Here is a 22766-nt window from a genome sequence, read left to right on the forward strand (position 1 = left end):
TTCCATGAGTTATACCCTCAAATATTTGGATAATTTAAGACCTGGAAACTGCCCAGCAATCATCTAGTTGCTGTATAGGCTATTCTCTCCGCCACCCCTGTGCTTCTTTAGTTAGTAGAAAGAATGTGCTAGGCATTGGAAAGTTGGATAGGCAGGAGATAATCTCCAGCCAGGAAATTAAAAGGTTTGTAGTTTGAGGTGTGAAGTGTTTGAACTTTGCCCTTGGAAGTTTTGGTCATTTATTAAAATTGTTTTCCCAAAGCTTGACTCTAAGGGAGTGGTGCTAGGTAAGGGGGTGGGAGTCAAAGAGTGGTAAGAAATCATGTTGATTTAATGCAGGAAGAATGTGACATACCAATCTAGCTACACAGTTTTTGTTTTGTTTATGGCATTTGTTAAGTACTTACTATATGCCAGGCACTGTTCTAAGCACTAGGGTAGTTACAAAGTAATCAGGTGGGTCACAGTCCGTGTCTTCACTGGGGCTCACACTCTTAATCCCCATTTTACAGATGAGGTAACTGAGGCACAGAGAAGAGAAGTGACTTCCCCAAGGTCACACAGCAGACAAGTGCTTGAGCTGAGATTAGAACCCAGGTCCTTCTGGATACCAGGCCCACATTCTATCTATTAGGCCAGTTGCTTCTGAAGCTTGATTTAATGTAATGGCAAAGAAATGCATGTTGTGCTCATGCAGCCAGGCACTAAGGAGTTACAGATTCCCATGCCTGTGTTCAAACTTCTAGACTGTATTTTCTGATTAGAACTCCTGAATATTGTTGTGTTGAATGTGGAGATCACATGGAGAATCAGCAGAAGATGTCAAATATGTATTTTGTTACCCCAAATGAAGATGTACCCATCAACTCTTTAAAAGCATCTGCCATTGACAACAGGAACCATGAGCCATCATTTTACTGATTGCAATGACTAACTGTGAGGAGTGGGAATGAATGCAATAGCATTTTGCTCAGCTGTGATGATTTGTCACTGATAACAACTACCTGCTCACTGAGGATTTTATAAAGAGAGTAGCAGCAGTGTGAATGGCATCTGATTCAGACTCAAGACTGAACCCTTGGTAAAGGAAAAGCCTAGATTCTTGGTATGACTTCCATTAGATATGTAACAAGGAGAAAAACCTTTTAGCTCTTGGGCTTTTAGGGGAAGGGGAAGAGCAGCCTAACAAAACAGGTGGATCTCATTTTTGATCCAAATAAAACAAAGCACATGACTATAGAATGCGAGTTTCTCAGTTGGAAGGGGGCATGGAGGAATGTATAGTTTCTGGAAAGAGGTTTGAGCTATGGGGCCAAATTTCTGAAGTAAAAAACAGTTGTTGTACCTTATTCTGAGAAATTAAGAAAAGTTCCCCATCTATATTATGGGACATATCTCAATATAGCTTCACTGTGGTTTTCATTTTATCTTCTAAATTATTTGGGATTCTATGTATCTGTTTTGCTTTTAGACAGATCATTTTCCTGTTCTTATTATAACAGGATTGAGAGGTATTTGAAAAATTGGCAAAGAAGGTTTTGAGTTGCATGCCAGCTGTGTGACTTTGGGCAAGTCACTTAACTTCTCTGTGCCTCAGATGCCTCATCTGTAAAATGGGGATTAAAACTGAGCCCCACATAGGACAACCTATCACCTTGTATCCCCCCAGTGCTTAGAACAGTGCTTTGCACATAGTAAGTGCTTAATAAATACCACTATTATTATTATTATGTGCTGAAAATCCTGCCCTAGCAAAATTAAGTTCCTTATTATTCTGGCTCTGTAATGGACATCATCCAGAAGCCCTCCTTTTTTCATGTCAGATCAATGAGTTCTGACTGCTTAGCTCCGATTTTATAGCATAATCCGGGTTTACTGAGTGACCTTGGTGTGCAGAGTATTAAATGTTTGGGAATATAAGAGAAGTAGAAGACATGGTCCGTTATATAATTATTTCCCATTTTTGAATATGACACTAATAGTATTAATGGTGAGATCTTAACAAGGTATTTGTAGTTGGAAGACCATTTCAAAGGTGGATTTTCATTCTGTATTATCTGAACATAGAGATCGTCTTTTACTGAGGAGAAGCTCCTTATGTTGGCATTGAGGCATTCAATCAGCTCTTTCCCCTCTACTTATCCATTCGCTTTTCTGACAACATTCCGGCCCTGTACTTTTCTTTCTTCTCATGTTAACCTAGTCACTGTTCCTTGCTCTCATTTCTCCTGCCACCGATGTCTTGCCTAGAATTCCCTTCCCCTTCATATCTTCAAAACCCTTCTGAATTTATATCTCCTCCAGGAGGCTTTCCTTTCTCCTCACCTCACATACCATAAAAAATCAACAGCTGTGGGTATTTGTTCAGTGCTTACTATGTGCCAGGAACTGTATTAAACACTGGGGTAGATACAAGCTAATCAAAGTGGACACAGTCCATGTCCTACATGGGGCTTAAAGTCTTAATCCCTATTTTACAGATGAGGGAATTGAGGTTCAGAGAAGTGAAGTGACTTCTCCAAGGTCACACAGCAGACAAGTGGCAGAACTGGGATTAGAGCCCCAGCCCTTCTGACTCCCAGGCCTTTGCTTTTTCTTTAGATAACCCTGTTTCTCTAACAAACATGCTGATCTTTCCTCACATTCCGGAAGTGTTGAGGAGGAAAACCATCAGGGTTTGGTAACAGATTGGATATAGTGTTTTTAAAGGATGAAGAAGTCAAGAATAGTATTAAGGTTTCAGCCTTGAGAGGTAGGGAAGATGATGGAAAACTTCATGAACTGGAAATGGATTTGGGGAGCAAAATTGAGGAGGTTAGTTTTGGACATTTTGAGTTTGAGGTGGCAATAGGGTATCTGAAAAAATGAGAGATCAGGCTGATGAGGTAGATTTGTTTGAGAGTCATCTGCCTAGAGATGGTAGCTGAAACCTTGGTAGGGGGTGAACTCCCCAGTGGAGTGAGTCTAAACAGAGATTAGGAAACCAGAATGGAGCTTTGAAGGGCCCTCAAGGGCTTGGCTGTGGGCTGCAGAGAAAGAGTTGGCAGAGGACATAAAGAAAGATTGACCTAAGAGGAAAGAGGAGAACAAGGAGAGAGCTGTCCAAAAAACCCAAGGTTAGATAGTGTTTCCAAGGAGAAGGCGATGGTCTGTAATGTCAAAGGAATTGAGGAGGATTAAGATGGAGTACTCTGTTAGATTTGTTGACCTCTGTAACATTGTACTCTCCCAAGTGCTTTAATACAGTGCTCTGCACACAGTAAGCACTCAATAAATACATTTGATTGACTGAAGTCATTTGATTGTGATTCCTTGACACATGCACAGTCTCCATGACTGCTTGATAGGCAGTTTATCTAAGAAGCACACATTTGCTATTCCTGTTGTTACTAGTAGCTGTTTTCTTATTTCAGTTCACCTGGGGTGTTACCAAATGCCAATATTACTTCACCAGACAAACAATATCTTGGGGTGCCTACTTGCAGAGGTATACCTCCCAAGCAAATACCCAAACAGAATCAATCATTTAATCAATAGTTTTGTGCACTTCCTGCATGCAGAGTGCTATATGAAGTACATGGGAGAATAGGGTAGAGTTAGGGTATATGATGCCTGTCTGCAAGGATTTTATAATCTAGGGGAATGTACCTACTATGCCCAGTTTCCCACAAAACCTTGTCCTTATATGTCCTTCAGTCTATACTTCATTCATTCAATAGTATTTATTGAGCGCTTACCATGTGCAGAGCACTGTACTAAGCGCTTGGAATGTACTTCACTCTGCTGCTCGGATTTTCTTCCTACAGAAACGCTCTGGGCATGTCACCCCCATCCTCAAATATCTCCTGTGGTTGCCTATCAACCTTCGTAGCAAGCAAAAACTCCTTATTATGGACTTCAAAGCTCTCCATCACCTTCCCCCCTCCTACCTCACTCTCCTTCTACAGTCCAGCCTGCACACTCCGCTCCTCTGCCGCTAACCTCCTTACTGTGCCTCGTTCTCGCCTGTCCCGCCATCGACCCCTGGCCCACATCCTACCTCTGGCCTGGAATGCCCTCCCTCCTCACATCTGCCAAACGAGTTCACTTCCTCCCTTCAAAGCCCTACTGAAAGCTCACTTCCACCAGGAGGCCTTCCCAGATTAACCCCCCTTTTTATTAACCCCCCTTTTTCCTTTGCTCCTGCTCCCCTCCCCATCACCCCGACTCCCTCCCTCTGCTCTACCCCCCTCCCTGCCTCATAGCACTTGTGTATATATGTACATATTTATCATTCTATTTATTTTATTAATGATGTGTATATATCTATAATTCTATTTATTTATATTGATGCTATTGATGCCTGTCTACTTGTTTTGTTGTCTGTCTCCCCGCTTCTAGACTGTGAGCCCATTGTTGGGTAGAGGTTATCTCTATTTGTTGCTGAATTGTACTTTCCAAGCACTTAGTACAGTGCTCACTCCCCTTCTTAAACAACTCCAGTGGTTGCCTATCAACCTCTGCTCCAAACAAAAACTCCTCACTCTAGGCTTCAAGGCTCTCCATCACCTTGCCCCTTCCTACCTCTCCTCCCTTCTCTCTTTCTACCACCTACCCCGCACGCTCCGCTCCTCTGCCGCCCACCTCCTCACTATCCCTCGGTCTCGCCTATCCCGCTGTCGACCCCTGGGCCACGTCCTCCTGCGGTCCTGGAACGCCCTCCCTCCTCACCTCCGCCAAACTGATTCTCTTCCCCTCTTCAAAACCTTACTTAAAAATCACCTTCTCCAAGAGGCCTTCCCAGACTGAGCTCCCTTCTCCCTCTACTCCCTCTACCACCCCCCCTTCACCTCTCCGCAGCTAAACCCTCTTTTCCCCATTTCCCTCTGCTCCTCCACCTCTCCCTTCCCCTCCCCACAGCACTGTACTCATTTGCTCAACTGTATATATTTCCATTACCCTATTTATTTTGTTAATGAAATGTACATCGCCTTGATTCTATTTAGTTGCCATTGTTTTTACGAGATGTTCTTCCCCTCGACTCTATTTATTGCCATTGTTCTTGTCTGTCCATCTCCCCCGATTAGACTGTAAGCCCGTCAAACGGCAGGGACTGTCTCTATCTGTTGCCGACCTGTTCATCCCAAGCGCTTAGTACAGTGCTCTGCACATAGTAAGCGCTCAATAAATACTATTGAATGAATGAATGAATGAATGCTCTGCACACAGTAAGTGCTCAATAAATATAATGATGTAGGTATTCGTTAAGCACTTACTATGTGCAAAGCACTGTTCTAAGCGCTGGGGTGATACAGGGTGATCAGGTTGTCTCTCATGAGGCTCACAGTCTTCATCCCCATTTTACAGATGAGGTAACTGAGGCCCAGAGAAGGTAAGTGACTTGCCCAAAGTCACACAGCAGACAAGTGGCGGATCCGGGATTAGAACCCATGACCTCTGACTCCCAAGCCCGGGCTCTTTCCACTGACCCACACTGCTTCTCGTAAAGATAAATCACACCGTAGTCGGCAGGATTCGAACCTACACGGGGACACCCCAGTGGATTTCAAGTCCATTGCCTTAACCACTCGGCCAGACTATGAATGAATATGATGCAGTTTTCAAGCACATTTCAATATCATTTGTTTTTCTGTAATTCTAGGTCAGTACTCTTCATCTTCTAAAAGTCAAATGGTGGAGCTGGGTTTAGAATCCACATTTTCTGACTCCCAGTTCTATGTTCCTTCCATTATGCAACTCTGCTTCTCAATCTATTTTCTTCCCATTTTGAAGATGAGGAAATTGAGTCCCAGGGAGTTTAAGTGATTTGTCCAAGGTCACACAGTAGGGCAGTGGTGAACCTAGGAATCTAAGCCGGGTCTTCTGACTCCCAGTCCCATGGACAAGTCCAGTCTGCCTCCACAGCCCTTACGTGGCTCTCTTACCTGTCATGTCACGTAGCACTACCTCTTAACACATACCTCCTTGTCCTGCTTACTCCAATCTGCAATATCTTCCTTCCTATATTTTAAACTCCTTGAGGGCAACAATCATGTCGACCAACTCTGTACACTCTCCTATACTCCCCTAAACACTTTGTATAGTGCTCTGCACACAGATGTTCAATTAAAGGATTGACTTTTTGATTTACATACCCTTGCTGCTACTAGTTTTATCCATTTCTTCTGACTCCTGCTCCCACTCTGATGCTCTCCCTTATTAGGTTTTAAACTCCTGAAGGGCAGGGACCTTGCCATTTGCTGCTGGTATACTTCCCACAGTCCTTAGGAATTAATCATATTTATTGAGCATTTACAGGGTGTAGAGCATTTTATTAGACATTCTGTACTAAGCTACATAGTCTGCATGTATTTCATGCTCAAGAAACATCTGATGATTGACTTATTGAAACTGGGCATCCACAATGATACAATCTTCAGGATTTTGTTTGATTTTCATTATAGTGATTGTGGGTTATAATTAGAATTTTGGGGAAACGAATTTCTCCACCCTCTCTGTTGTTCGCTATGTTTCCTCAAGAGTCTGTGCCTTCATAAAAAAGCTTTCACTTTTTTTAAAACTTCAAAATTGTGTTGTTTATGATGGAATCAGCATGTCTCATGATTCTCAGTCCTCAATATATAGGTGTGTGATTCTTTGTCTCCTTTCTTTTCTCCATCTCTTCCTTCTTTCCTTCTCTTTCTCCCTTGGAATCCCTACTCTCTCAGGAAGTAAATGTTCCCTAACCACTATAAATAATGGGTGGAAGCATTAATATTATCATATCTCATTTCCTTTGAAACTTTCAGCATGTTCCCATATGGCTAATCAAAACTGCAGAATCTTTCTTTAAACAAAGACTTGCATTTGGCATTGTACTAGGATACATTTCAATTCCATTTCTTTTATTCTGCTTATTGCTTTGCTGACGTAATCTGCCATTAGCATGTATAATTTAACATTGTCTTTTAGTTCAGTGTGATGTATCTGTATCTGTGATAGATTTGTCACAGCACTAGTTGTTTGGTTTCCCAAATTGGCTTATTCACTACATTCTATTTGTCACAGTTCTGCTTTTGTCCCCGTGTACTTCTTATCCCCAATCATTATTTTCTGGGTACCAGTACTCATTTTATTCCCACTATTTTTAGTAGGCACATGTATATTAATTGTAGATGTAGTTGTCAGAATATTCCCCTCATTCCCTTTATTTGATTAGATCTGTATTTCTTAGAATTTTATATGAAATAGGCACAGAATACTTTATATGAATGAATTTCTTAAAAAGTCTCTGTTGATCTTCTCCCCTTCATATGTGAAGTTCAATTCATTTGTTGTCTCTCACTGAGACTGTGATGGTCAAAATTGCCACTGACCTAGGACAAGATGTTTTGGGAGGTCAGAGTAGTGGTGAAGCAGAAGTAAATAAAAATTCATGACTTCCTACTCTGAGCATATGTGAATTCAATCAGAGCTTGGGAAAAAGTATGTCTGTACATGTGAGTAGCCATCCTGGTTATTCACTGCATTTTTACCATAAATTTTTCATCATATCTGCTTGACATCATTTTATATCCCCCTATTCTGCTATATAGTACAAGTCTGGAAATGCCCTGAAGTTCTTATCACACAACCTCCAGGAGGCTTTCCAGTTGTGTCAACTCCACTGTCAGGCACTCACAACTATGCATAGACTTGTGCATATCAACTTACTTATCTTACAATTTCAGTATTTATATGTCTACACATCCAGTTTTAATTTTCTTCTATCTATAAATTATTATTTTTCTGTCTCCCCAGCTAGACAGCAAACTCTTTGAGGGCAGGGCTTATGTCTTTTACATCTGTTGTACTCTTCCAAGTGCTTAGTAAGAGTGCTATATTCACAGTAAGCATTCAATAAATATTATGTTTATTTACTTTCAAGAAATTATTTCAAAGACAAAATTGCCTAGCCTTCCTATTCAAAGAAATACATTTTGCTTAAGCCCTTTTCCAAAGAAAAGTGATAGGAAGTAAAAATCTATGCAGCAATGCTAAACAGAAAAGTGCATCAAGACATCAAGAGTACTTTTCTGTTTAATGTTGCATTTAGCATTCTGTTTAGCACACATATATATATACACATATATATGCATATATACATAAACATATATATATACACTCCTCCCTCACATATGAAAACATGAAAATCATTATTAATTGCTTTGCAGATTCAACATAACACTATGGATTGACACTTTATCTGAAGAAAACAAAAGCTACCCACCTACACTAGGGGATACCTTCAGAATATCAAAGATCTCCACTGACCTCCTGCTCCACCCCACCCTACCTCAACCACTCATCAACTTGGAGACACACTCAACCTCATCATTTCTAGACACCATACAATCTCTATCCTTACCAACTTTTAACTCCCTCTATCTGATCACAACCTCATCATCTGCCTTCTCTTCCACACACCTCCACACCACAAATCTGTGATATTCCCCCACAGAGACCTCCAATTCTTTGACCCCATCCAATTTTCGCAACACATCAAGCCCCAGTCAACTTCCGCCCTTTCCTCTCCACCCAAACGGCTACCTTACTGCTATGGGCTCTCGTTATATCCCGGCTAGACTACTGTGTCAGCCTTCTCTCTGATCTCCCTTCCTCCTCTCTCGCCCCGCTCCAGTCTATTCTTCACTCTGCTGCCTGGCTCATCTTCCTGCAGAAACGATCTGGGCATGTCACTCCCCTTCTTAAACAACTCCAGTGGTTGCCTATCAACCTCCGCTCCAAACAAAAACTCCTCACTCTAGGCTTCAAGGCTCTACGTCACCTTGCCCCTTCCTACCTCTCCTCCCTTCTCTCTTTCTACTGCCCACCCCGCACGCTCCGCTCCTCTGCCGCCCACCTCCTCACCGTCCCTCGGTCTCGCCTATCCTGCCGTCGACCCCTGGGCCACGTCCTCCCGCGGTCCTGGAACGCCCTCCCTCCTCACCTCCGCCAAACTAATTCTCTTCCCCTCTTCAAAACCCTACTTAAAACTCACCTCCTCCAAGAGGCCTTCCCAGACTGAGCTCCCCTTCTCCCTCTACTCCCTCTACCACCCCCCCTTCACCTCTCTGCAGCTTAACCCTCTTTTCCCCCCATTTCCCTCTGCTCCTCCCCCCTCCCTTCCCATCCCTTCAGCACTGTATTTGTCTGCTCAACTGTATATATTTTCATTACCCTATTTATTTTGTTAATGAAATGTACATCGCCTTGATTCTATTTAGTTGCCATTGTTTTTACGAGATGTTCTTCCCCTTGACTCTATTTATTGCCATTGTTCTTGTCTGTCTGTCTCCCCCGATTAGACTGTAAGCCCGTCAAAGGGCAGGGACTGCCTCTATCTGTTGCCGACTTGTTCATTCCAAGCGCTTAGTACAGTGCTCTGCACATAGTAAGTGCTCAATAAATACTATTGAATGAATGAACTTCCATATCCAAACTTCCTTCCCTTGACTACCAAATTGACACCCTCAACACCACCCTCTCTACTAAACTCAACTTATTCACCTGTCAGCTTGTGACTTTGGGCAAGTCACTTAACTTCTCGATGCCGCAGTTACCTCATCTGTAAAATGGGGATTAAGACTACGAGCCTCACATGGGACAACTTGATTACTCTGTATCTACCCCAGCGCTTAGAATATTGCTCTTCACATAGTAAGCGCTTAACAAATACCAACATTATTATTATTATTCCCTCCCTTATTCCTTCTACGATCTCATATCACCAACCCACAGCCCTATATTGTTTCCACAGCCCACTTCCTTGGTTCGGTGCATGAGCTGCAGAGAGCTGCTGGGGGAAATCCAGATATCAAGCAGAAATTTCCCACCAACTTTATCTTCTCCTGTTTTAACTCTGCCCTCTCCTATGTCCAACAACATTATTTCTCCATTCTTATTGACCCCCATGCCTATCGCCTTCATGAGTTGTTTCAGACATTTAACTCCCTCCTTAAATTCTCTGTCCTTACACCTCCCCCATCTCTTGCCCCTAAGAACCTGGCCACATACTTGAGAAAATTGAAACCATCAGGCATGATCTCTCTCAAATCTCTCCTGTTCCTCTCCAGTACCTCTCTCCTCCTCCCCTCCCTCAACTCTCCCATCATTCCCAGCAGTATCACAAGAGGAGATCTCCTGCCTCCTCTCAAAATCCACACCTTCCATTGTACCTCCAACTCCATCCTTTGCACCTTCTCATCAAAGTGCTTGTCCCCTCCATTCATCCCTCCCTGACTGCCATTTTCAACTGTTCACTCTACTCTGGCTTCTTCCCCAATGCTTTCAAATATGCCTATGTCTCTTCTATCCTGAAAAATCTCACCCTTGACCCCACGGTTCCTTCCAGTTATCACCTCATTTCCCTCCTACCATTCCTCTCCAAAATCCTTGCACGAGTTGTTTACACTGGCTGTCTCAAGTTCTTTCCTTTACACCCTCCAAGGTGGCTTCTGACCCCTTCACTCCACAGAAATTGCCCTCTCAGAGGTCACCTATGATCTCCTTCTTGCCAAATTCAATGGCCTCTACTCCATCCTAATCCTCCTCAACCTCTCAGCTGCCTTTGGCACTGTTGACTATCGCCTTCTCCTGGAAATATTATCCAACATCATCTTCACTGACACTGTCCTTTCCTGGCTCTCCTATCTCCATGGCTGCTCATTCTCAGTCTTTCTTGCAGGCATCTCCTCTGCCTCCCACTTCCTAACTGTGGGAGTTCCTCAAGGCTCAGTTCTCCATCTCCTATTCTCCATCTAAACCCACTCCTTTGGAGAACTCATTTACTCCCATGGTTTCAATTACCACCTCTATATGGTGATTCCCAAATCTATATATCTAGCCCTGATCACTCTCCTTCTCTACAGTCTCACATTTCCTCCTCACTTCAGGACATCTTTACTTGGATAGCCCACCAGATCCTCAAACTACATATGTCCAAAACAGAGCTCCTTATCTTCCCACTCAAACCCTGTCCTTCCCCCATCTTTCCCATCCCTGTCAACAGCACCACCATTCTTTCTGTCTCACAAGCCCATAACCTTGGCATTATCTTCAACTTATCTCATTCAATCACCATTTTCAATCTATCACCTCATCCTATTGGCTCAATCTTAACAACACTGGTGAAGTCCACCCTTTCCTCTCCCTTGAAATTGGTACCACGTTAATCTAAGCATTTATCCTATCCCTTGATTACTGCATCAGCCTTTAAGATGCTTTACCTGACTAAGCCCTCATTTCCTTTGCTCTCTCTCCCTTCTGTGAAACCTATGCACTTGGATCTGTACCCTTTAAACAGTTGATATGCACCCCACCCTCAGCCCCACAGAGCCCTTATGCACATATTTGTAATGTGCTGTATTGTCTCCCCTTCTAGACTGTAAGCTTCTTGTGGGCAGGGAATGTGTATACCAACTCTGTTACATTGTGGTCTCTCAAGAGCTTAGTATAGTGCTCTGCATTCAGTAAGCATTCAATAAATGTGATTGATTAATTGATTTATTCAACATTCTCTATGGCTGTTAGTCTAAGGCTATGCAGACTATCATGAAACCAACAACAGGTATGATCTTTGCAGCATACTTGATTAAAGAAAAAGTGCAGGGGGCAGTACCAATACCTGTGTGTGTTACATTTTATTTTGTTTTTCATGGTCTTTGTTAAGTGCTTACTATATGCCAGGCATTGTACTAAGCCCTGGGGTAAATACAAGATAATCAGATTGGTTACAGTCCATGTCCCTCATAGGGCTCTCAGCTTTAATTCCCATTTAACAGATGAGGTAATTGAGGCACAGAGAAGTGAAGTGATTTGCCCAGGTTCACTCAGCAGACAAGTGCCTGAGCCAGGATAAGAACCCATGTCCTCTGACTCCCAGTCTCATATTCTTTCCACTAGTGCATATTGCTTCATAGACCTTATAAAGGTATTTGACCCATAGAGTAGATCTGAACTCAGGAAATTGCTTAGTAAATTTGGCTGGCATGAAAAGTTCATTTTAAGTGTCTCAACTAGGCTGGATGGTAAAAAACATTCCGAAGATGAGGGATGATAGCTGCATACACAGGTTGGTTGTTCATAGGGGATTGAATTGGGGCATATAATTAGATTGAGACACTTTAGCCTCACAAATTGAAATTGGGGTCACTTAATTGTATAACCCCAAACTAGGACCAATATCATTCATTCTGTATTTAGGCCAATCCAAGGAAAATATAGGAGGATTAAAGACTTCAGCTGGGAACCAGTTGAGAGTTCTGTGAAGGCCCTAATGACGATAGCAGGAACAGATTCTCAAATGAGATAATGGCTAAATCAGGATTTAGTTAGTACCACCAGTGAAAAAGGATCACCACAGAAAATACTAAAGGCAAAACTTCCTAAGTAATATTAGAAATTATTGAGATTCAAAACATCCAGGCCCAGTTTAGTGAACTGATTTACAGCTTTACACCAAGTGTTTCAGATATGCAGCAACCTGAAAGCTTTGATTGGGGGGAAATGGCTGGAAAAAAAGGGGTTTAGGCTAAAAGCCTACCCAAATCAACTTGCCCTAACTTATCTCACACCCCAGATAGTTTTTAAGCAGAGAGACATACTTTACCACATAAAAATGTTTTCTTACTGGACCTCAGAGGAGCAGGGAGGCAGACCCATCATGACACAGGGAGCTCTAAACTGAATACGCTTAGGTTCCATCTCCTGAGAACCAGCCCCAGCTCCAGGCTTTTCCCGTTATTGGAACAGGAGCCAGCTTCCTCCCAGAATGTTCAAATAGTTACTGGGGAAATGTAAGCAAAGCCAAGTCCCACAGCCCAATGGGTATTGTAGTTCTGAGTCTCATCTTTTGTCCCCACAATCCTCCTGTCAAGATTGAAGGATATATAAACACACTGCCATGACCTTGTTTTCTAATACCCATGAAAGTTTGAATGTTAAATGATTTAAAGAAACAGTAAAGTACAATCTTAAAAATGCAAAAAAGCAGTGGACTTTTGGGAGACTACTGAAGCACACAGCCTGGTGGGAAGCTAGTGGGGAGAAATAGCTCTCTTTTATCTGTTTTAAAACCAAAGGTGAGTAGACCCTCAAAGCAATAAATGTTTTCATAATAATAATAATGGTATTTGTTAAGCACTTACTATGTGCCAGGCACTGTTCTAAGTGCTGGGATAGCTACAAGGTAATCAGGTTGTCCCAATTGGGGCTCACAGTCTTAATCCTCATTTTACAGATGAGGTAAGTGAGGCCCAGAGAAGTTAAGTGGCTGGCCCAAAGTCACACAGCTGATAAGTGGCAGAACCAGGATTAGAAACCACGACCTCTGACTCTTAAGCCTGGGCTCTTTCCACTAAGCCACACTGCTTCCATGATTCATACTGCATGCAGCTATGTTCCTACAATGTGGAAAGGACTGCTGATTACTCATAGGTCTTTTCAGCCACATTCACTCACATAGATATTCTCTCACAATCAGTAGTGTCATCTCTGAAAACAAAGGACAACTATTAATGAGACAAGGATACACACTGAAACAAAATTAGCTTTATGATATGTCCACTGAGAAGAAAATTGGGCTTGCCTTTCTTTACAAAATGAAATTTTAACATGAATTAAGAAAATTTGAAGAACCCATAAAAGTACAAGAAAAACAATCAATCAATCAATCGATATTTATTGAGTGCTTTATTCACTTTTGGCTCTGGAGCTTCATCTTATTATTATTTTTTTTTTATAAGATTAAAATTGGTTTCCCAGTATGAGCAAAGATTAAGGATAGGCTTAAAGGGGGTCAGTGTTTTCACTTTGAGGAATCCTGCCAGCATTCACTGGATTTATATTTAAAACTAAATGAATTGATTGACATGTTTTCTCAGCCTCAGGAATTTGATTACAAACACCCAGGATTACCCAGAAGTCAATTACATTCTTCTTCTAGTCATGATTATAATCCCAACATTGAAAAAAATAATACATAAAATGGCATGGAACCCCTTTTTCTTCATGACTGTGTAGTTCCCAATGGATTTCTAAATTGCATAACTTCACTCTCAATTATAATCTATTGAGTCACAGTATTCAGGCTTAAGACACCATTATTAAGGTCCCTTTCCTGTTCCTCAATTTCACCAAGGGCCTCAGGAACTCCGAAGCCCATTCAAAAGTAAACTACTTGTTTTCCTCTAGAGGGACATAACCATTCAAACAGTTTGAGAGAGGGACTTAGGGTATCTGCAAGTATGAGGTAACAGTTGCATTTACTCAGTCATTACCAACCAAAACCATCTCAGCATATCCCACCAGTACTCAATATAAGTCAAGAAATTCACCGATTTGAAATGAGAATGAACAGCAGTACCAAATTACATATAGTTTGTTGGCCTTTTCTAATCTCCTATTGTAGCTTTTAGCAGATTAGTCTATCATATTTCAGAGCCAGTGTCTCAGAGTAGTTAAATGCTTCCAAAACCAAAGATGTATGGAAAAGAATAGGGAGATTTAGATTACCAATAAATTCATTGATCAGAAATTCAATTGGGAACGCACTTATCGATATACCAAATCCTATTCCTTTTCTACTTAAATTCTTATTAACATGATGACAATTGTCATACAGCAAATACAATGCTGAAAAGTTCACGGAATTTCCTACACTCTCTCCTTCCCCTTGGCAGGCTTTTGAATTTTGTCCTGTTGCTGGAAAAAAAGGATTAAAATCAGAATATTCACAAAATTCTTAAAACTCCATGCAATTCTCCTTTCTGCTAAGCCTCACAGGATAAATTCTAGGTAAATACCCAGGGGTTTCCTTGTACATCCTAATGAAATAAAAATAATCAAATGGAATTCTTTTTTATGAAAATTAACTAGAGTCCCAATTATCAGTACTATTTACTTCCAGCATGTTAATCATCCTGGGGAATTATTTCCATTCCAGTAGTTAATTATTTTCATGTTTACTGGAATGTTCAAAACCAAAATGGGGGTGGCATGATTTGGAGTGGGTCTCAAGACCAAGGCAGAGTCCTGAGATGGTAATTGAAAAATAATTCAGTAGAATTCCCACAAGGCAGAAATAGGCATCAGTTGGTAGGTAGCGGGTGGTGAAGAAAGAAGGAGGTTGGGTGGGAACTGGCATCCTTTCTCTCCATTGGCTTTTGATTTCCCTACAGTGGAACTCCACTTTAAGATAGATATACAAAAGATATGGATGGGTGCATTTCTTAATTCTGGATCATATGTCATTGTCAGGTCCCACTCCATTGACTACTACAGTATGGCATCCACAGACCTCCTAAAATCTGTGTGATGAATGCTTTAGCAGTCTTTTGATTGCTTCCCCAAATATCAGAATACAAATAATCTCTAGGTAACTACTGAAATATATTAAGTTACATGCAGACAGAAACGAAGTGTCCATGCCTATCTGGCAAAAAGTAGGAAAAGAAAGGAAGATTAATTTTGGGGTGACATCACCTCCTTGTTTAGGTGAATAATCATAATTGATGATCATCGAGTCTCCTGTCGGGAATGACAGATGAGTCTTAGTCCGAGACTTCAGGCCTGAGAAATTGTGTGCATTAATTCATTATAGTGATAGTGGTTTGCACAGGACCACTCTCTTCTCTTGTAGTCATGTTCCTGTTAGGACATGGAGTGCAGTGAGTGATTCGATTGACAGAGGTGAACTCCTGCCCACCTAACAGTATTATGGCAATAACTGTGGTACTTGTTAAGTGCTTACTATGTGCCAAGCCCTGTACTAAACGCTGGGGTAGATACAAGATATTCAGATCTCAAATGGGACTCACATTTGAAGTAGGAGGGAGAACAGGTTTGAATCCCTATTTGGCATGTGAGGGAACTGAGGCACAAAGAAGTTAAGTGACTTTACCAAGGTCACACTGCAGGTAAGTGGCAGAGCTGGGATTAGAAATCCAGTCCATTGACTCCCAGGCCTGTGCTCTTACCACTAAGCCATGCTGCTTCTCTACAGTATTTCTTAAATACTTACTTGTGCCAGAGCACTGTGCTAAGTTCTGGAAGAGTTGAAAGTAAGCAGAAACTCTCTGCCATACCACACCAGTAAAACAATTCATTCAATCGTATTTATTGAGCGATTTCTGCGTGCAGAGCACTGTACTAAATGCTTAGCACTGTACTAAGGGTTTTAAACCTGACTCTGCCACTTGTCTGCTGTTTGACCTTGGCAAGTCATTTAACTTCTTTGGGTCTCAGTTACCTCATCTGTAAAATGGGGATTGAGACTGTGAGCCGCACTGGGGACATGGATTAAGTTCAACCCGATTACCTTGTATCTACCCCGGTGCTTAGTACAGAGCCTGGCACATGGTGAGCGCTGAACAAATACCATGTAAAAAAAAGGGAGAGTAGGGCTCTGAGGCACAGTGAGATGGTTAGCATGGGAGGAATGAAGACTGGGAGCTGGATTTAGAGAGAATAAAAAGTTGATAAGTATGTAGGTAAGAGGGAGGGAACTGATTGAGTCCCTTAAAGCTAACGGTCTTCACAGTATTTTAAAGATGCACTTAAAATTCAAGCTTTCTGTGGTTTTTGGAGGTGTTTTTCAATATGACATTAAATGTGCAGCACATTTGCAGTTTCCCTTAAAGTCAAAATGGTATCCTAGAGCTAGTCAGAATTTAGTTCTTTTCTCCCACCCTAGAAGAAAAATTTTCAGAAATAGCAACCCAAAGTGAAATTACAACTATAGAGTGGCTTGGTGGGACTGTAATATGACTCTCCTGGTGGCATGAAGGCTGCTGTCATGTGACAGTTCTCCTGTGGATAACCATTATCTCCTGTCAGTAAGAAATGTGAAGATTAAAACAGTGTCACCAAATAGCGACAGCAACCCTGTATTTTTTCCATAAGAGCCGCTCGCAAGATTTCATGATGGCTGCACAAATATGTGACCAGCTGGCTCCTGGCCATAATCTGTCACATGCAATAGATTACAGGCTGCCCATCTAAAAGCAGCGACACTTGGGGCTTGCTTCCTAGTCAAGAGGCAGGAGAATCTGTGAAAGACACAGGATGCCAGTAGAAAACATGGATGAAAATGAAGACAGTCAAAACACTATTATGAAGACTTGGGGGATTCAAGTATGATTGGTGAAGGCAGGAATCCCAACCAGGGGGTGCGCCAAACTCCTTGACTATCTTTGGGTTAGGTATATTGGGACTGGAATTTGGTCTCTGAGGAACCTGGCTGCTGTTTACAAAGTTAATTAAGAGACATGTACGGTAGAAGCCATTCCTCACCTGAATAACACAGTGTTTTGATCCTTTTGAAAAGGATGTTTCAAGTATCCTTGCTTATTTATTTTACTGTCAAAAAATCTATCAGCTCTTCAAGGGATTAATAAATATAGGGGGAGTGGTTGCTTCCATTATTTTCTTATGACCAAAAAAATTAATGCTCCTTGACTCTTATCAATCAGTGAGTGGAGTACCAGTCTGGCTGCTATCACCGTAATGCAAGTCTCATTTAAATTGATTGATAAACTGGATAACGTTGATAAAATGCAGTCTGCTTTTATTCATCTCCTTTTCTTAATAATAAGTTGTCTGGCATTTCTACTTCTTTGATATGATGTTGTATTCTGATATAGAGCAATCAGCACTTGGTATTTGCTCTATTCCTTTGCCTTATTTCCTTCATAATGTCTACCCTCTGCTTGCTCATTATTTCTCGTACTTCTGAGTTCTTTCTGATTCTCTCCTATGAATAAGACACAAAGATTTTCTGATGGGATGTAGTCTTCAGAAATTCTTTGGCAGTTTTGCAAGGAGGGGCAGTTGCCATGGGTATTTTGACAAATCCCTATCAGGTATTTTATATGATACCTCAGCCATATAAATCAGCAGTGGAACTGAAAGAAATTAGGCTGTTTCTCCCCACCCCTCACCCCCCAAGCCCCACTCCAAATAGCATAGACTGTGGGTGTTATCATTTTAATAAAAATTAGAATTATAGCCCACAGCACTGACACTGTACTTCAGGATCCAGATGGCTAATGACCTTAGATATATCATCCTGAAAATATTTAAGTGTAGGATAGGAAATGGTTAGCAGCTTTTCAGGCTGTCGGTCAAAACTTTTTGCCTATTTTTCCAAGAAACAAGAGGAAATCCACATAATGATACCAATAATTACTTCAAAGTTTCCTCTCCACCCAAATGGCTACCTTACTGCTACAGGCTCTCGTAATATCCCGGCTAGACTACTGTGTCAGCCTTCTCTCTGATCTCCCTTCCTCCTCTCTCGCCCGCTCCAGTCTATTCTTCACTCCGCTGCCCGGCTCATCTTCCTGCAGAAACGCTCTGGGCATGTCAATCCCCTTCTTAAACACCTCCAGTGGTTGCCTATCAACCTCCGCACAAAACAAAAACTCCTCACTCTAGGCTTCAAGGCTCTCCATCACCTTGCCCCTTCATACCTCTCCTCCCTTCTCTCTTTCTACTGCCCACCCCGCATGCTCTGCTCCTCTGCTGCCCACCTCCTCACCGTCCCTCGGTCTTGCCTATCCTGCCGTCGACCCCTGGGCCACATCCTCCTGCGGTCCTGGAATGCCCTCCCTCCTCACCTCCGACAATCTAATTCTCTTCCCCTCTTCAAATCCCTACTTAAAGCTCACCTCCTCCAAGAGTCCTTCCCAGACTGAGCTCCCCCTTTTCCCTCTGCTCCCTCTACCCCCCCTTTCACGTCTCCGCAGCTAAGCCCTCTTCTCCCCCCTTTCCCTCTGCTCCTCCCCCTCTCCCGTCCCATCCCCTCAGCACTGTACTCATCCGCTCAACTGTATATATCTTCATCACCCTATTTATTTTGTTTAATGAGATGTACATCACCCTGATTCTATTTATTTGCCATTGTTTTAATGAGATGTTCTTCCCCTTGACTCTATTTATTGCCATTGTTCTTGTCTGCCTGTCTCCCCCGATTAGACTGTAAGCCCAGGGACTGTCTCTATCTGTTGCCGATTTGTACATTCCAAGCGCTTAGTACAGTGCTCTGCACAAAGTAAGCGCTCAGTAAAGGAGGAGCCTACTCTGACTTTTTTTAAGTGCATATTTGAGAACAGCTTTTTAAAGCTATATTCAATACTGTTTTGTCAGAGTCTGAAAGATGAAATGTCCTGCATGTGGAAGTTGATTCAAAAGGGCTTCCAGGGAATTGGATACAATATCTCTAAAACAGTAAGCTCTTTATATTTCCGGCTTGGTTTGAAACATCAGAGAAAATCTGAAATTCACTGGGCCACTGTCTATTTTGTCATTGATATGATACTATAAAGAGCTTCACTTGGGCAAATGTGCAGTGGGTTTCAGATGCCTCTTCACACTATGTTGGAAATTTCACTTCCATTTGTAGCTGTAGTTGACTGTACAATTATCACACTTTCAAATTCAAATGGGCTTTAGAATATTGGGATATAGCCTAAGAATTTAATAATGGCCACTGTGAGAGCAGGCAGCAGGTGGATACACTCTTTTTGGAAGGGATGTTTAATTATCTCAATTGACCACTGTGTAATTCAGAGTGGTCTTTGCTGAGTTTTCTTATCGGATGATCCTGTTAGTGGGCAATAAGCATAAAAAAGTAATAGTTGTTGTCCTACCGGAAGCTGTAGAAGGTTGACTGCCTAGTGTATGCGCTACTTTGAAAAGTGGTTACTCAAATCCTTGGAAAAACTCCCATAATTGGAGACCTTTTTCATTTATACAGTAATTGCTGTGACATTTGAAATCATATTTGTATTGCTAAATGATTTTACCAGAAACGGGAAGAACACCTATAGGTTAAGCTACAAAAAACAGGCAAATTAAGGGGAAGAAAGCAACTTAACTGGTAGAAAAAGGTACATTTCTCAAAAGTGCTTTGAGCTATTGAAAAGCAAAGCATTATATCAAATCTATATCAATTATTTGTGCAGGTTCTTGATCCTGAAGTCCCAGGCCTGATGCCTGTCCACTGGTCTCAATATGGGGGATTCCCTCACATAAAGAATGCTTCTCAGTGTATTGTTGATTATTTTACTCACAGTCTCTGGAACCATTTTAATCACTTTCTCTTGATGCCACGTGTTCCCAAAGCCTCTGCTCTATGAATTGCTGTGTGCCAGTCTCTCTCTTTTTGGACCACCGTCTACCAATTGTCCATTTTTATACAATGATATATGAGCTTTTGCCTTATGTTGGGATGAAATGACCTGGGGTGGTGGAGTTCAAATGAGTGATGCTTCCTGGAAGAGGTGGGATTTTAGAGGGACTTTGAAGGTAGGGAAGCTGTAGTCTGGCAGATTTGAAGGGGGATGGAGTTTTGGCATGGGGATGAGTAAGAGCAAGAGGTCAGATGCAGGAGAGGTGAGAGTTGAAGTATTGTGACAAAGTGAGCTTGAGAGGAGCAGGAGTATGGACTGGGGAAAAGCAAATTATAAAACCACATGTATAGGGAAGAGTAAACTGATGGAGACATTTGAAGCTGATGTCATGAGAGTCTTTTCAATGCAGAGGGAAATGGGTACTCTTCCAAGTGCTAAGTATTGTGCTCTGCATATAGTAAGTGCTCAATAAATACCATTGTTTGATTGATTGACTACTGGAGCCTTTCTGAGGAAGAGAGAGATATTTGGTGAATGGTATTTTGGAAAAATAATCCATGTTGCAGAGTATACTATAGACTGAAGAGGGGAGAGGATGGAGGCAGGGAGACCAATGAAAGAATGCTAGAGTAGTCAGGGAGGGAGAACATGAAAGCTAGATCCAGGGTAGTAGCCATTTGTATGGCAACAAAAGGTGTGTCTGGGAAAGGTGGGAGAGGAAACACTGTTAGTATTTAGTGACAGACTGAATATGAGAGTTAAATATTGATGGTATTTGCTATATCGTACTCTCCCAAGCACTTAGTGTAGTGTTCTGCATGCAGTAAGCATTCAGTAAATATGATTGAATGATTGATTGATTAGTTAAGTGCTTACTATATGTCAAGCACTGTTATGAGTACTGCCATAGATATAAGATAATCAGGTCAGACCTACCTCTGTCCCACATGGGGCTCAAAGTTTTAGTAGGCAGGAGGACAGGTATTGAACCCTCATTTTACAGATGATGAAACTAAGGCAGAGAGATATTAAGGGATTTGCCCAAGGTCACACAGCAGGCAATTGGCAGGGCCAGGATCAACAGAACTGTGTTTCAAATGAGATAGAAGCAGAAGATATACATGTCTGTCACCAAAAGCAATTTGAAAAATGGTGACTGTCCTCTGACTCCCAGGCCCGTGCTCTTTCCATTTAGCCAAGCTTCTTCTCCTAAATGACAGTGAGGACTCAAACATCACACCAAGATTGCAAACATTTGATTGATAGATTGATTGACAGAGTGGGAATGTGGCCTCTGTTTATCCTAGCACCCCATACATGTTCCCACTAATCGACTCAGAGTAGAAAGTGCTGACAGATTTCTGGTTTGGTAATGTAAATCCCAGTAGCTCCCACAGTGCCACATCTAGTTGGATTTGAGGACAAGGCACCTGAGGGAACTTACACCACTGACCCAAGTACCTCCCACAAATCACCCCTGTCTGTGCCATGCCCATGAAGAGAAGAGATACTGTGGAAGGCCAATAGGCAAGTCTTCTTCTGGGAGGTGTGTCCCAAGTCAGCTGGCTGACTCTCAGGAGCCCCCTTTGTTGAAGGGGTTGTTGAAGGCCTGGTTTGGTCTGTAGCAGTATTTATTAAGCACTTACTGTGTGCAGAGCATTGTACTGAGTGCTGGGAAAGAATATATAGGTGGAATTAGACATGACCAATATCCCTCGAGGTGCTCACAATCTATGAGGGGAAAAATGGATGCCTGACCTACTTTATTAGGCCCTGGCAGCTCTGGGACCAGACTACGGAGAAAGGAGCCTCTGGCCCAGCCCAGTAGATCAACTGGGGCAGAAGGAACAAGTTACTCCCACCCAGAACTGCTGCTATGCTGCTCTAAGGCTGGGAGATTCCTCATTTTCTTCGACGACCCCTCTCCACTCCCCGCCTCGCAGTTCTCCCACTGTTTCCACCAGGCTGTTTGGCCAGGCTAAAGGTGAAACATGCCTGGCTGGCTCTCAGAGCAATAACTCAACTGGAGCCAGGCTAGGGGTGAGACAAAGAGCTGGTTTACACTCAGGCCACCTGCCATGCTCTGTAGCCAAGGCTGAGAGAGAGACGAATTCCCTTGGGGTTCCTGAGTGGGTCCAATTATCCTTGACCTGATAACAGGGGTAACAGATAAAACTCCTGGGCCCCTCCAGTTCCACGGGATGAGGTGGACTAGCCCTAATATCAAAAATAATGGCTTCCCTGTCCCAGATAACTCCCACATCTCCATGGAACAGGTATTCCTGTGCAGCCTGCAATTTAAGATAATCGATCAATAATCAATAGTATTCACGGAACACTTAGTGTGTCCAGAGCACTGTACTAAGCACTTGGGACAGTACAATATTCATTTTCAACAATCTAGAGATACACCTAAACTCTTCCGTTGACTTTTCCGATTTTATAATTTATCTTAAGAAAGTTTTTGTGTTTGAATAACTATGGATTAAGTTCATATGAGGGCTCACAAGCAGTGAGTATATTCTATAATGAAAAATCATTGAGACATTTGGCATTGACAAAATCTGAGGTTTCATTTTAGAGCTACTTATCAATGCATAGAAGAGGCTGATCAGG

This window comes from Ornithorhynchus anatinus, chromosome X5 (assembly GCF_004115215.2).
Source record: "Ornithorhynchus anatinus isolate Pmale09 chromosome X5, mOrnAna1.pri.v4, whole genome shotgun sequence".
NCBI classification, from domain to species: domain Eukaryota; kingdom Metazoa; phylum Chordata; class Mammalia; order Monotremata; family Ornithorhynchidae; genus Ornithorhynchus; species Ornithorhynchus anatinus.